Source organism: Bubalus bubalis, chromosome 12, assembly GCF_019923935.1.
Source record: "Bubalus bubalis isolate 160015118507 breed Murrah chromosome 12, NDDB_SH_1, whole genome shotgun sequence".
NCBI classification, from domain to species: domain Eukaryota; kingdom Metazoa; phylum Chordata; class Mammalia; order Artiodactyla; family Bovidae; genus Bubalus; species Bubalus bubalis.
Window position 1 is genome coordinate 75,582,026 of NC_059168.1, and position 16,689 is coordinate 75,598,714.

A 16,689-nucleotide genomic window follows, 5' to 3' on the forward strand; every position below is an offset into this window, starting at 1 on the left:
AATCTGCCTGCCGATGCAGGGAGCAGGGGTTCGATCCCTGGTCCAGGAACATTCCACATGTCTTGGAGCAACCAAGCCTGTGAGTCACAACTACCGAGCCTGAGTGTCACAACTAATGAGACTCATGTGCCTAGAGCCTGTGCTCTGCAACAAGAGAAGTCACTTCAATGAGAAGTCCGTGCATCACAACAAAGAGTAGTCCCCACTCACTGCAACAAGGCAAAGCCTGAACAAAAGCAATGAAGACCCAGAGCAGCCAAAAATTTTTTTAAATGTATAAAAATTTTAAAAAGTAGACTAGACTAGTGATTTAGGCCAGGAATTTTCAAGTGTGATATCCTAACCAGCATCAGCATCGCCTGGGAACAGGCTAGAAATGCAAACTTCCAGGCCCCTCTACAGACTTCCTGAATCAGATACCCTGAGAGGGAGGCCCAGCAATCTGTGCTTTAACAAATCACCCAGGGGAGGCTCATGGGTCTAGTCACTGTAGCTTCTCAGGTGGAAAGTGAGAAGGTCTAATTTGAGTTCTAGAAGGATAATTCTAGTTGAAGACAATGAGATGCTAGAAACTAGGAGATTCTCTAAAAGATTATTCACATGGTCATGACAAGAATTGAGCAGACCCTGAGTCAAGTAAGACAAATGGATTTCAGAAATATTTAAAAGGGTAATGTAAATAAGATAATTTGGGGATGAGCTAGAGGGAGTTAAATCTAGACAAGGCATCAAGGATTCCGATGCACAGAAGTACTGTCGCCGTGTGTGCTTTGGCGTTAGTGAGTCAGAGCAGCTGACGGTAGGAACAGGGAAAGAATGATCCTGTTTAATTTGAAGTGTGTGGAGGATATTTAGGATGAAGAGGCGGTTGGAAATTTAGACTTTCCATTTCAAAAGTGGCATGAGATTTGTAAATGTATGCATTTGAGGGGGAACAGCATATAGGTAGCTGTAGAATCTTTGGACACAGATAAAAGGAGGAAGTTCCAGCTCTGTAAGGGAGTGTGCGGCAGAATCATCTGTGATCAAAGATGTCAGAAGCAAGATTGGGGGCCTATGTGAGGGGCTGATATGAGAGCAATTAAGGTAGGAGACAGGAAGAGGAAGCAGAGTGTGAGGAAGAACTAATGTATTAGAGTGTTGAATTCTGGGACCCCATTGGGCCTGTGGCAGAGACTTGGTGTGTGTTGGCTGGCTGGAGAGTCTAGGAAGGGGTTTGCAACCTTTTGGTGCCAGGGACCCCTTTTCTAGATTTAGAGAAGGCTATGGATCCTTTTTCAAAATAGTTTTCTTAAATACACATGAATTTAAAAACATGGCATTAAAAAGGAAACCAATTATGATAAAATATTATCAAAATATCAAAAGCAAATTTTAATATAGTAGGATTTGTATATTAACAACATACATATTTTTCTTTTAAATAAATATTTATTTTATTAATTTTTATTGGAGTATAGTTGCTTTTTTATTGGCATATAGTTGTGTTAGTTTCCTATTAATGCATTAAATAATGACTCTCTCCATGGGATTAATAACCCTACATTCAAAGTTGTGATGAATGTAGATGATAATTTGAGAAATCTGCAACAACTGTTATGTGATATGAAAATACTGGTGATTGCTACTAGTGACAAAAACCACAGATCCTGCTAATACTTCTCTGGCTTTCTACTTGCATGCATAATTGAAGTTAATGCTAAATTCAGTTAAAGGTCAGGGAAAATAAATAACATATTTTTTTCCCCATGAAAGTATATGAACCACCTTAACTCTATCCACAGACTACTTGAGGGTACGTAGACTCTGAGTTAAGACCTCCTGTGCTAAATAGATAGAAGTATATGCATTTACCCATATATACATAGTCACCAATATGTTTGCACATAGGAATTAATTTTCTAGATAATTTTCTTATGTCTTGTTCAAGGGAAATTTTGTTTGAAAGATTTGGCTGTTTTAGATATTAAATAATTTGGGTGCATTTAGCTAGCCCCTGTGGAGAGTCATTGAAAAGAAATCAGTTTGTCTCTCTATAAAAACATTAACCTTGCTAATCTATCTTCAGCTAGAATGGTGTTTAGTATGTATTGACAATAATTCCCCAGTGCTTTAACTCCAGCTCTGATATTTTAGTCAGAAGTGACATAATTTGTAATGCTTACTATCTGTAAATGGTTTTATAAGTGAAATCATGGAATTTTAATCAAATTATTGTGTGTTATTTTGCTATTTTTCTTAAAATTTGAAGAAACTTAGAGATCTGATTCAAATCTCACATTTTGTTGGTGAGGAAACCAAGACCCAGGAGTAGAAAGAAACTTTGTTCTCTTATCTGCTGCAGAACATTCCCCCACCCCCTGCAACATAACAGCTTAAATTTTAAAATATTTTTATTTTTTCTCACAATTTTGTGTGTCAGACATTCAAATAAGGCTTGGCTGGGTGATTCTTCTACTCCACAGAGCACTGACTGAAGTGACCATCTTTTATTTATCACAGTCCACCTTTGGGCCACAAACCATTTCTATTTCTTCCACACACAAAAACATTTACCATCTCCCAAGACCTGCAAAATTCTCACCTCATTCTTGCTTCAGGCTCAAGCTGAAGTGAGAATCTTGTTATATAAGTAAGTCTAGACATTGATTGTGTTTTTAGTATGTTGAATAAAGAATCGTGTTATCTGCCCCTTCACAACCAACAGACAATGGTATTATAGGAAAAGGATAAGTATAACAGACATTCTCATCCAAACGGGTGGAAATAGGAGGCAGATAGCCATCACTGGTCCACACCAATTCAGAACTCCAACTACATATAAAATAGACCTGGGCATCTGTTGCCACTTCCTTGATTAGGCCCAGTCTTTCTGCCTGGGAATGACTCTTCTTGGCTCCTGTCTGTCTGCTTTGGGCTCTTGGTTTTACCCTCTGAGTCCTTTTCTTTTCTGTAACAAATGGCCTACGCTTGCTGCTGAGTGGCTTTCTCAGTCTGCTTCCTTTATGGGTACAAAGGTCTCTTTTCATTCTGGGCTGTCACTATTCAGCTAACTGCTTCTATGGAACAATTCCCTTAAAACTTACTGTGTTTTTGCAGACCTCTTTTTGGGGGTCAATTCCATTAGATAAAAATCACACTCAAAATTATCTTCCAGGTAAGCTCCTCTCTGACTTATGGGTGACACAGAAGTGGTATGGGACAAAGCCTTCAAGATTCCTGAAGCCCTTTTATCTAGTGAGAAATTTTACATTTTACCCTTAGATTCTTAAAGGCTCCTTTCTTACCAAAGAGAATCCACTAGGCATCCCTTAAGATTTTTATCAGTCCTACTAGGCACACTCTTAAATCTTTCTGAGTCACAACAGAGGTCTTAGAGCAATACCCTTAAAATCTTTACCCCTTCTTACTTTGAGATTATTTTACCATCCAGAGATTCTGGGACTGGGAAACATTTTTGTTTTGGAAACAGGAAGTCTTGGCCTCTTTGTATGTCCTCTAAAATCTGTTGGAAAATTGTATATTTTCTCATTTAATCTGATTTCTTTCTATGGGCATTTTTATCACATAAAGTCGAAGTAGACCAGTTGCTACTTTTGATGTTGCCTGGAAATCTCTTTAGCCTTATCTATTGCAGCCATGAAATTAAAAGATGCTTACTCCTTGGCAGGAAAGTTATGACCAACCTAGATAGCATATTGAAAAGCAGAGACATTACTTTGCCAACAAAGGTCCATCTAGCCAAACAAAGGCTATGGTTTTTCCAGTAGTCATGTATGGATGTGAGAGTTGGACTGTGAAGAAAGCTGAGCACTGAAGAATTGATGTTTTTGAACTTTGGTGTTGGAGAAGACTCTTGAGAGTCCCTTGGACTGCAAGGAGATCCGACCAGTCCATTCTAAAGGAGATCAGTCCTGGGTGTTCTTTGGAAGGAATGATACTAAAGCTGAAACTCCAGTACTTTGGCCACCTCATGCGAAGAGTTGACTCATTAAAAAAGACTCTGATGCTGGAAGGGATTAGGGGCAGGAGGAGAAGGGGACGACAGAGGATGAGATGGCTGGATGGCATCACTGACTCGATGGATGTTAGTTTGAGTGAACTCCAGGAGTTGGTGATGGACAGGGGAGGCCTGGCGTGCTGCGATTCATGGGGTCGCAAGGAGTTGGACATGACTGAACTGAACTGAACAGTTCATTAGATATTTTTTTTTTCTATTTTTTACACTACTACAGGCAATAGTTTCACTAAATTTCTACCACTACCTCTTTCCTCCAGGCTAGGGAAACATTTTTCCCTTTGTCCCTTGATACTTTATCAGCAATCTCCTCCAAGCTCTTCTACCTTTCACCCACTTCTCCACTCCAAAGCCAGTGCCACATGCTTTATGATTGTGTTCTCATAGCACTTGCTTCCAGTATAAAATTCAGTTTCAGTTACCTATTATTGTGTAACAGGTTACTCCAAAATTTGGTAGCTTCAAAGAGCAACTCTTTTTATGTATAATAATTATAGAATATATCATTGTATAATTTTGAAACAGTGTTGTGCTTCACAAATTTGAGAAGGGCTCAGCTGAGTGATTCTTCTGTTCCACACAATGTCACCTGGGTCAGTCCCACCCATGGCATTTAGCTGACAGAAAGGTTGGTATGGAGGGAAACTTCCTCATGCTGGTTAGTGAAATGGTTGGGACTGGAAACAGATCTTCCAGTTCCTACCACAGAGGTATTTTCTATGATCTCAGGTGGCCAGATTCATCTTTTAATTTTTAGTTGTGGGAAGATTTCTTATACTTTTATCCAAACCTTTGGGTAGAAGAGAAGGAGGAGTTTTCTGTCATAGAAAGCAAATCATACCTGATAGCCCTGAACCTATTTGTGTAGATTCATTCATGGGATTTCCATGAGGTGCTCCAGACTCCCATGCTTCTCAGATGCTCCTTGCATGCTAGTTGCACAACTGGGAATCATATGTACATACAGTGCTTTTTATTCTTACTTTGTCCTTACTATCTGAGCAACAAGGCATTCAATTATAACTTATGTTTAATTCATTTGGCTCTTCCCTGCCTAACCTGCCTTCCTGGTGATGAAGCAAATTTTCTTTATTCATATGTCCCTGACTGTTATAACTTGGGCTGCCCAATAAGGAGCTATAATCCTTGCCCCTAGATATAGGATTCATAATCAAGAGGATATCAAGGCTTCAGTGTCAGTGGAGCCTGGTAGTAAGTTCTATCCTAACCTTGTACTGAGATTTATAGAACTCTTAAGCCCTTCCTTATTCAGTTGACCAAGTTTACAGCTGTGCTCTCAGCATCTGTATTGCCTTTCACTTTTGGTTCATTGTGCTTCTGTCTATTCTTATGTGATGGGGGTCCATCTTGCTCTCATTCTATCAGATAGAATATGGGGATTATTTAAAAACGGTGATAAAAGCACATCAGAAATCTTTCAGTGGGTAGGATTAATGTGGATTCTGGGAAAGGAAATCAGTTTGCTTCTTTGCTCAAAAAGCACAATAAGTAGAGGAAAAATGAATCAGAAGAATAAAAAAGACACAGGACATTATCTCAAGCAAAATGGACATGAAAAACAAACTGCAAAGCAAGTACTGTGCACAATTATTGACCAAAAAGGAAAGGCTGAGATTTGGAAAACAAATATTTCTCAACACAGATGTATACAGAGCCAGAAGGCATTTTAATGTTTTGTGAGTTTTTTTTTTAATATCATCTATGCCAAGAAAATTTATGATCACAACATTTCTCATGATTTTCGAAATGAGTAATATCAAAAAGGAGCTTGGCATATTAAATGAAGATTCTGTTTTCCACAATGGATTCAGCAAGATACCCTAGGATATCCTAAAAAGCAGAGAGGAAAATTGTGGGGATTCAGGGGTCTCTGCACTTAGATTTCCATCTTTTTTTAAAAAGAACTAACATATGACAGCCTGTGGGTTCAAATAGCACATGAATATGACCAACTGTAGAGTTTAAATGGTCAAAGCAATCAAACTCTGATGCATAATAAGCTACTTATAAGAATTCTAGCTACTTCTCAAAGCAGAGCTATTTTTTCCTTGACAAAAATGGTTTTGCGAGGCCTCAATATATCATAGACTATATGTGTATATCATATACCATATATATCTGTAAGTAGACTGTCACACTGAGGGAGCAGGCTGGATGCATGCCAGACTTGTAATCCAAAGAGCACCCCATTTTTGTTTCTAAACCCAAATGTATAGGAAATATCAACTAATTAGATTACTATATCACAGTGTCACATTTGAGACTGTTCCATAAGGTCACAGAATGAAGCGTTGGAAGACCCTTGCTGCACATGTGGCAGCCTGGAATTCAGAGGGATCAAGAGACCTTTCCAAAGTCACAGAGCAAGTCAGTGTAAGAGCTGAGGCAGAATCCATTCTCCTTATTCCTAAATTTGAATTTCCAAATCTGAGCCTCTCCTTACTCATGCAAACACAGTTTCTGTGTTTACTATTTTAAAATCTGATGTATCCCTTGAATTTTTATTCATATGGCTTTGCATTTTTCTTATTTTTCATGTTCTCCTTTATTCAATTGACACATATTTGAGTGGCTACTATGTTATTTGTGGCAACCCACTCCAGTGTTCTTGCCTGGAGAATCCCAGGGATGGGGGAGCCTGGTGAGCTGCCGTCTATGGGGTCACACAGAGTTAGACACGACTGAAGCGACTTAGCAGCAGCAGCATGTTATTTGCTGGGGATGTTTTATGCTGTGGGTGATATAGCATGTAAGTATTTTGTAGCCCACTAGGAAAAGGTAGTCAGTCAATTAATCAATAAATAAAATCAAAATAAAAGGGCCAAGAAAGGAATGGACAGAGGGGCAACTTCTCTAATACAAGACAACTTTGAAACAGAGATATGAAGGAATCAAGGAGCCAGGCAGGGTAGGATTTATGGATGTACTTACCTATATAGCCACACTTGATTTAATGCTCTGCTGTTGCCATCTTGAGATTCTTAATAATTTTTAACATAATAGATTTTCATTTTATACTGGGCCTGACAAATTATGTAGCTGGTTCTGGACTAGGAATGGGCCATGTGATAGTTGGGAGAAGAGCACTTCAGGCAGAGAACTCAGTGAGAACACAACAACTGAAATGAACAAGGAACAGAAGGCCAGTCAACGGGTAGGACAGGCAAGAGGGGAGAGTGACAGAAGCTGACATCAGGGAGGTGGGGAAGGGTGGGCCCTTGGAAGGACTTGGCTGTCACTCTGAATAATCCTAAAGGAAATCAACCCTGAATATTCATTGGAAGGGCTGATGCTGAAGCTCCAATACTTTGGCCACCTGATGCAAAGAGCTGAGTCATTGGAAAAAAACCTGATTCTGGGAAAGATTAAAGGCAAAAGGAGAAGGGGGCAGCAGAGAATAAGCTGGTTAGACAGCAAAACCAACTCACTGGAGATGAGTTTGAGCAAAATACAGGAGATAGTGAAGGGCAGGGAAGCCTGGCGTGCTGCAGTCCAAGGGGTTGCAAAGAGTTGGATGTGGCTTAGTGACTGAAGAACAACAACTGAGTAAGATAGCAAAGCCATTGACCAGAGTGGTCACATAATTTGACCTTCATTTTAAAGCACTTTTCCTGGATTTACCCTTTTTGGTTATTACAAGTTCAGTGTAAGATTTACCTATTTCCAAAATATCAACTAGTAACAATTTTACCAAAAGTAAAATACTAAAATACTTTGTTAGTTACATAACTAACAAAGAAGCCTTTTAAATTTTTAAAATTCAAAATGTTAAATATTTATTAAATATATTAAAAACTTTCAATTCTCTATGGTTATATAGACTAAACCTTTTAAACAAATTTATTCCTTTCCTAGATACTTATAAAAAGAATCTTACAGCTATAATTCCTAACCACAGATATTCCTGTCCATAGAAATATCCTTTTCTTTATCTAGTTTTACTGGAAAAGGGACTGTATATGTCCTAGAGAATGTTTAATCTTCTGCTGTGTTTCAATTTCCTCCCTTGAAAGGGAGAAGGAAAAAAATCACACTCCATTGTTGAATAACACTACTATTTCATGAAAGAAGATGTTTCTGCCAAATGTCCAAGGGAAGGAATCTTACTCAATTCTATTGCTGGTTAGAGCATTTCTGTTTGAAAAAATTAAAAATTACAAATTTCTGAAATGAAATCTGAAGATTATCCAGTATTAAATACATAGAATTTTTAAAATTGATATAAGCACATGAAAAGAAAATTTGAAGTTGCTGAAGGATATTCTAGAGGGAAAGAGAGAAGTGCTAGATACACAAAATCTATTAGAGCTTTGTATTTGTAGTTACAGAAGTACCTTTGTAATGTGGAGTCCAGCATGACTGTCAAAGTTGATGGGAGGTTCTTAGAAGAGGAAAATATAAAGCATGTAGCAGCAGCAGCGTCCTTCCAGCACTTTACAGGTACTTCTGTACCTTTCATCTCATTTTATTCTCATCATTCCTGGAATTAAGTGAGTAGAGTTTTATTTCTAATATGAGATGAAAAAATGGAAGTCTAAAGGAATTTAAATAATAAACTCGCAGTTGATAGCAAACCAATGACAAAACAGGAATCTAGACATCCTGACATTCGGCTCACTGTTCATCCCATGTCTTCATACTTGCTCCCTTTATGCTAAGCACAGAAAGTGGGAACTGCATCTGCTTTGTGAGATAGACCAAAACAGAGCTATTGTACAATGATCACCAATGGTGGTACAAGGAGAAAAAAGGGTAGGATAAAATCACACACACACTGTTTAAAAGGAATGTAAATTGGAATTCTTCACAATTTAAAACTTCTGTCTGGAAGAAGACACTTGCAAGAAAATGAAATGGCAAGCCATGGACTAAGAGGAAATAATGGTGAAATAGAAAGGACTTGTATCCAAATGTTAATAGGTTAACATCCAACCAATGGAAAAATATTTGAAGACACTTAACCAAAAAATATGGATGACAAATAAGCTCAGGTGAAGTTTCTCATCTTCATTAGTCATCAAAAAATGTAAATTAAAACTGCAATGAGATACCACTACACACCTAATGCTTAGTCACTTCAGTTGTGTCCAACTCTTTGAGACACTATGGACTATAGTCTGCTAGATTCCTCTGTCCATGGGATTCTCCAGGCAAGCATACTGGAGTGGGTTGCCATGCCATTCTCTGGGGGATCTTCCCAACCCAGGGATCAAACTTGCATATCTTGCATCTCCTGTATTGCAGGTAGGTTCTTTACCGCTGAGCCAACTTGGAAGCCCACACATCTAATACAAATGCTAAATAAAAATATCAGACAATATCAAGAGATTATAAGCATGTTAAATGACTGGAATTCTCATTTACTCCTGGTGAGAATGCAAAAGTAATAAATTAACAAATCACTGTATAGCCCCTAAATGCCACCTCTGTATATGTACCCAACAGAAATGAAAATATGATCACATAAGAGCCTTCGCCTGGATTTCAGTAGCAGCTTTATTCAGTTTCTCTAAACTGAAAACAACTCAAAATGCACTTTAGCAAGTGGATAAACAAACTGTGGTACATCCATGTAAAGGAATAGTATTCTGCAGTGAAAAGCACTGATGCATGTAATACCCTGGATGAATCTCAAGTGCATTCTGCCAAATGAAAGAAGCCAACTCAAAGGCTGCATACTTTATGATTCTATTTATATAATAATCTGAAAAATGCAAAAACAGATCAGTCGCTGCCAGGGGCTGAAAATAGAGGGAGAGCTTGGTTGCCAGGGGGCATAAGGACATTTTTCGAAGGAGGTGGAATAGATCTACATCTTGACCTTGGTAGCTGTTATGTTGTAATCTATGTGTCATACTCTTAGAATTGCACATCATAAATGGCCAATGTTATATGTAAAGTATGCCATGTTAAAAAGGAATATAAATACAGAAAAACTGATTGAAGTCAAAGACATGAAACTAGTTGATGTCAAAAATAAAATATGCCAGACAATAAGAAAAACTCAAATTGTCCTCAGAATCTTCTATTTGACAGTAAACTTAAATTAGCAGTTGAAATGTCCAGTTACTACCTTTGAAAGTGAAAATTAACCAAACATCTTATTGGTTAGAGTATGTGTACAATTTAGAAAACTACATACTAATGATAACCTAAGAAAGAAATAGAGCAATGAGTGATCTCCATAGCTATTTAATTTCAAATGAAATCATTAGCTGTAAAAGCTTTAACTTACTTATTTATTTGGCTATACAGAAATTATCTGAATAAACAAGCCTCCAGGATGTAAATTGGAAAATCTTTACTCAACAAAAGGCAAATAGAGAACAAAAAACATTACCTTTGAAGGCTATTCTTTAACTGGTCAAAAGGAGTAGATGCTCTCTGAACCTGGGGACCCATCACAGCTTCAGTTCTTGATATTGCGTATGGTTGTAGCTTATTTGCCTAAAGTATTTGATACATAAATATTTGACACAGTGCCAACATGGTAGATTTGCTCTCAGAGCCCTATCAACCTTTGTCATATTTCATTTCTAGTAGTTTTCATGATCTAGTGGAAAAGCCTGGTCATTCTATGGAATCTCTTTCCTTGTCTTGGCCTTTCACGACATCTCTGTTCTCTCATTGAAAATGAAAAGATCTCGAGTTTAGAGAACAAAGTCATGTTTGTGCACAAGGTAGAGAAACCTTGCTTTGTATTTTGTTGATGAGAAGGTTTGTTCAGGTTTTTCTGTAACATCTTATGGAAAAACCCAAAAGAACTTTTTGGCTAGCCCAATGTTTGGGCAATCAGATTTTAACAGGAAAAATAAGAGAATCAAAAAAGAAAAATGAAAAGAACCTTGAAAGAGCATTTCCACATCTACTAAACTAACAACTGTAAACAGACAATAGCAGTTCTCAGTCTGGCCGATGCCAAGAAGAAAGGGGCACATCAATTTTTGCTCACATGGCCTTAGACATTTCTGAAATTATTTGTGGTAACAAAATGGAAGTACATTGTGAGATCTGAAAAATGTACATTTGATTAAATAATTCTCCATTTAGGAATTTATCCAAAGGAAATAATTTGATGGGAGAAAAAATGATGCCTGACCCATATATCATCCCAGAATGAGCTAAAATAGCATTAAAATAGAAAGCTAATTAAATGTACACCATTAGGGGAATTGGATAAAAAGGAAAAGAAATTTAGTGGAATACAGACTTGGGGAGCCTCTTAGGCAGCTTGAGAATTAGCTTTAGCTACCTGTGGTCAGCACCTGTGTTTATACATCCCCTTTTTCCTCTGTATCACCTCTCCAATGATTATAAGTGCCATTTAGAAAACTATACCTTTTGTTTATTTTATTCATTATTTGCCTCCCTTAACAAAAGCCACCCCATGAGTGCAAGGATTTTTGCCTGTGTTCTTCAGTGTTGTCTTCTCTGTGCCTTGAGCAGTTCCTGCCACATGGCAGATACTAAATAAATATTCATTAAACAATTACCAAAAAAGAAAAAAGAGAATGAAAAGATACTCAGTAAGGACTTTTGAGTAGCCTAATTTTGATTCTGTTTTGGCTTTTATTTAGCCTTAAAAAAATTGTCTATTAAGCACATGTTGACTAAGCCCTGCTTTGAACCAAGCATTGCAATAGGTGCTGTTCCATAGATGTGGCCCAGACAGTCATGATCCTGTAGTATCATATGGGGTATGCAGTCTGATGGGAAAGAGGGCCTTGGAGCGGGAATCATGAGGGGAATGAAAGGGGAGGAGAGGGAGCTGTAAGGATGTATTACACAAGGACTTCCTCTGCTTCCCTGGTGGCTCAGATGGTAGAGCGTCTGCCTGCAATGCAGGAGACCCAGGTTCGATCCCTGGGTCGGGAAGAGCCCCTGGAGAAGGAAATGACATCCCAATCCAGTACTCTTGCCTGGAAAATTCCATGGACGGAGGAGCCTGGTGGGCTACAGTTCATGGGGTCGCAAAGAGTTGGACATGATTGAGTGACTTTACTACTTTCTACTTTCCCCTGCTTAGGGATTAGCTATCCTCAGGAATCAAAGTCTTGGGGGGTAAGGAATGTTCCAGGCCTAGCAGACGCATACATGGAGGACCAGAGCCAAGACTCTGGCTCTTCTAAGGATAGAAGGAGGGAAGTGGTTGGGGGCATGTCCATTGCATGCTGAAAACCTGGAAGAGGACAGACTGGGTTGGGATATCATTTGGGTCTCTTGAGGGTGATGGGAAATTATTGAAAAATGTAGATGTAAACAGAAAAATGATGTGGTCGTACTTGAGGTTTGTGGAAGGGCTGTGGTTCCATGTAGAGTGTAGGCAGGAAGCATATAATACTAGAGACAGCTGGTCCCAGAGGGTAACACAAGCATAGGCTGTAGTGCCTGATCCAATCCCCATTCTGTCTGCCTCATTAAGTGTATTTAAGAGGTGCCCCACTCCAGTCCTCCAGTCCTCTTGCCTGGGAATCCCATGGAGGGAGGAGCCTGGTAGGCTACAGTCCATGGGGTCGCAAAGAGCTGGACACGACTGAGCGACTTCACTATGCTTTTGTGTTTGTGTTTAGCTGTAAGCTGTGTCTGACTCTTTGTGACCCCATGGACTGTAGACCACCAGGCTCCTCTGTCCATGGGATTTCCCAGGCAAGAATACTGGAGTGAGTTACCATTTCCTTCTCCCAACACAAAGGGGTCTTCCCAACCCAGGGATCGAACCTGTATCTCCTGCATTGCAGATGGATTCTTTACCACTGAGTCACCAGTGAAGCCTGGTGCCATGGTTATAGGGCAGCTGCAAAATGCTGTTAATGTGAGGTGTGTTTTATATTCTTCATCTGACCTGGGAAAGGAGAGCCTCAAAATGAGAAGGCCTGCATTGTCTCAGTACTCATATGTGAGCTGAGAAATGGGCTTATTCTCCCTGATAATCCATCTGGAAATAATATAAAGACATTCGTTTGAGTCATACTTTCAATTCCTTTGATCAGTTTTCACAGGCATGGTGATGTAGTATATTAAGTGATCCCTGCTTTCTTGCTCTCACCATATAGATTAATTTGGTAGTAGAAACAGAGGGTAGCTATGGAATTATGAAGATGCTAATGCTTGCAAAGTTCTTCCTGCTGTCCCACAAACAGGCCTGAGCCCCGGCAGCAGGCCCTGAGGGAGGCAGTGTCCCTGTGGAGTGCCCAAACTCACCCGGGTGATGCTGGCTGCTGGTTCTCCCGTTCACCCGGGTGATGCTGGCTGCTGGTTCTCCCGTTCTCCATTTCTAATCAGTTCCTCGCCTGCTGCGGCTTGGGGCCCAGCCTTTCAATTATTCAAGAATCGGAAAGTATTTGTTGCCTGATGCAGGATTTGCTTTTATTCAACAGAACAAAACCCTGGTAGGTGAGATTCACCCCATAGGGCAGCTAGGTCTCTGGATGTATGCAGATTGCCGACAGAGGGCTAGTTGCTCTGCGAAGGGGTTCGGTTCAAACAGCATATAGAGTGGATGGAAGAAGGGAAAAGAGACAAAGAGAGATGAATAGGGAACATCCTGATTTTGCCTTCTGTTTGTCCAGCTGGAAAAGCAGAGCCTGCTGAAATATACACAAACCTCAGGTGCTGGTTGAAAATAGAGGCGATTTTGCAGGGAGTGGTGAGAGCCCTGGGTCCTGCCTAGGTTCTGCTGGGAACCTGTGTCTCTGGGACATCATCTCTCCTCTTTGGGCCATTGTCTTCACCTGTGAAATGAGGAAGATGGATTATTTGGTCCCTAAGATTCTTTTACTTCTCTGACTTTGAATTTCAGAGTGATTTTCAGATCTTGGTGCCAATCCTTATTCGATCCTCTGCTTCTGCCAGACCTGGTTCTGTTATAATCTCTTCTGTTCATTGTCCATTCAATTCTTTATTCTTCCTTTCAACCAAAATATCAAGCACATGCTGTGCATGCAAGGGAACCCCTTCAGGGGATGCCAGACTGTGGGTCTTGTGTGCTGCAGCAGCCAGATGACAAAGGGCAGGTTGGGTATCTCTTCTTTCTCACTCGACTTTGAAGACTGCCTTAGTTCTAGAAGCCAGGAGACCTATTCATTTATGCACTTATTCATCCAACAAACATTGACTGAGCATAAACTGTAAGCCAGGTGGCATCTAAGGGAAAATCAAAGTTGAATCAGGTCAAGGGATTGCCCTCAGATTCACATGGTTTTGTCGATGAGACTGATATATTATAGGAAAACTATAGTCCAGAGAAACAAATGCATATAACTTTACATGTGCTAGGAATTGAGAGCACAAAGGAGCAGCATCTTTGAACACTGACCAGGGAGCCAATGAACACCTCTCAGAGGGCCTGGGAGCTGAAGTGAGAGTTATTTTTAAATAGTTGTATTACTTTATTCTGGTTATGAAAGTTGTATACATACATATGTATGTGTGGGATACATTATGTATATATAATTGCAAAATACATTTGTATGAAACAAAATTCAGAACAGTCAAATAGAAAGTAAAGGTTAACAGTTATCTCATAAATTGAGGAATTTCTCATCACTATTCTTTTTTTCCTTGGTTTACCCTGTGTAAATTAGCAAAGCTGTAGTAACATAGAGCTTCTCAGGTGGCGCTAGTGGTAAAGAACCCTCCTCCAATGCAGGAAACATGAGGCATGGATTCAATCCCTGTGTCAGGAAGATCCCTGGAGGAGAGCATGGCAACCCACTCTAGTATCCTTAGGGCCTGGAGAATCCCATGGACAAAGAAGCCTGGCGGGCTACAGTCCATAGGGTTGCAAAGAGTGAGACATGACGGTAGTGACTTAGCATACAGGATACAGTAATATATGATGCCTTGAGGTGGGTGTTTGGGGAATTTTGATCTAATGCATCACAGGTATTCATTCAGTGATAACTAGCGAAATGTTAGGCTTCCTCCTACCTTTCTAATTATAAGCAATTAGGCCGACAGAAATAAAAATGATGGCTTTCTCTCTCCCCTTGGAAAAAACTAAATTAACAATTATCCCATAATTCAGAGAAAATGACTAAATTTTTTTTTAATGTATACTTTGGTTTGCATTTTCATTTAATAGTATGTTATTGAATTTTTCATATCATAAATAAAATTCTACTATATTATTTTTGAGTATTTTATGTCATATTCTCTTGTATAGATGCTCTGTTATTACTTTAGCCCATGTCCTACTGATAGATTTGGATTATTCTAATTTTTCAATATTATAAACAACATTGTGATAAATGTACTTCTCCTTTAGGACAAATTCTTAGAAGTTGGATATCTAGGTGAAGGAATATTTTAAATATTGACACCCATTGCCAGATTGTGCTTTAGTTGAAAAGCAGAGTTATATGTGTGTGCGTATACACTCACACATGCACATGTGCTTTGACTAATTAATTGAGCCCTTACTATACTCTAGGTATTAGATTAAGTCCTGTAGATACATTATGTGATTCAATGATTGTAATGCTTCAGATTCAGCTGAAGTCATATACTTATTAGAGCAGATACTTTAAGAAAACTAATCCAGAACCACATTTTATTTGCCAACCCAAGAACCTCAGTGGAAGCAGAAGGGCAAACATGGAAACTATGCGTGTGTGCTCAGTTACTAAGTCATGTCTGACTCTTCGACCCCATGGCCTGTAGCCCACCAGGCTCCTCTGTCTATGGGATTTCCCAGGCAAGAATACTGGTGTGGGTTACCATTTCCTTCTCCAGGGGATCTTCCTGACCCAGGGATCAAACCCATGTCTCCTGTATTGCAGGCGGATTCTTTACCACTGCACCACCAGGGAAGCCCATAAAATATGAGAGCAATAATAAAATCTTGGTTTTAGCTTTGCTAAGACGTGAGTCTTAGCTGTTTGTCGGAGTCCATGACCTGTAAGCATAAATCCAAATGGAGAGCTTGCCCAAGAAAAGTCTATGCTTGCTTCCATGATGAACATCCAACTTTTCAGTAGTCCTTTGTTGTCCTTGTAGTCCACAGCATCTTCAGTCCTTGGCTGCAGAGTTTCCTAGAAATAGGGAGACCATCGGTCTACCCAGGACAGTCCTGCTGTATGCCTGTTGTCTTGAAGGAACTATTGATATTGCATCCTTTCATTCTCAAAAGTGTCCCACTTTGGAAAATAATTAACTTTGAGGAAATCTGTCAGACTAGACAGGGATTGTTAATGAGACTGAGGCAAGTTTGAGCAATGAGATGACCAACTCCTGCCCTTTCCCTTACACTACAGAACAGGCGCCTCTGTCCTTAACTTTATAAAGAAACTCACCTGCCCGATCATGCAACAGGATATCTTGGTCACCTCACTAATGCAAATAATAGCTAAGGCTCAGAGAAAAAGCAAAAAAAACAACAACAAAAAAATGTGTGTAGTCAAAATTAGTGGGTCCTATAATAAAATTCTTGCCTTTGTCTATGGGAAACATTCTAATTCAAAGCCTATCTTCTCTTCTTTTACTCACAGACCCCCAAAAGCTTGGGTATCTTATTTCCTACCCACAGGTGATTAAAAGGATAGGTTAGAAAGAGAAAGAATGCCTAAGGCAAACACTTCGGTATGAGCAAGCAGCGAAAGTAGCTTACTTGAGAGGAAAAGGCAGAAAGCTTAAAAAGAAATGTAAGAACT

General features: G+C 39.4%; 1 long non-coding RNA gene and 1 other non-coding gene across 2 annotated transcripts in view; both read left to right on the plus strand.

Annotated features, from left to right (window-relative positions):
* LOC102390492 overlaps window positions 1-16,689 on the plus strand; it is a 286,855-nt gene that overhangs the window by 257,388 nt on the left and 12,778 nt on the right. The gene's annotated exons all lie outside the window — the stretch shown is intronic.
* Window positions 11,843-11,914, plus strand: TRNAC-GCA. The gene has a single exon. It is a non-coding gene; the product is annotated as a tRNA-Cys (tRNA).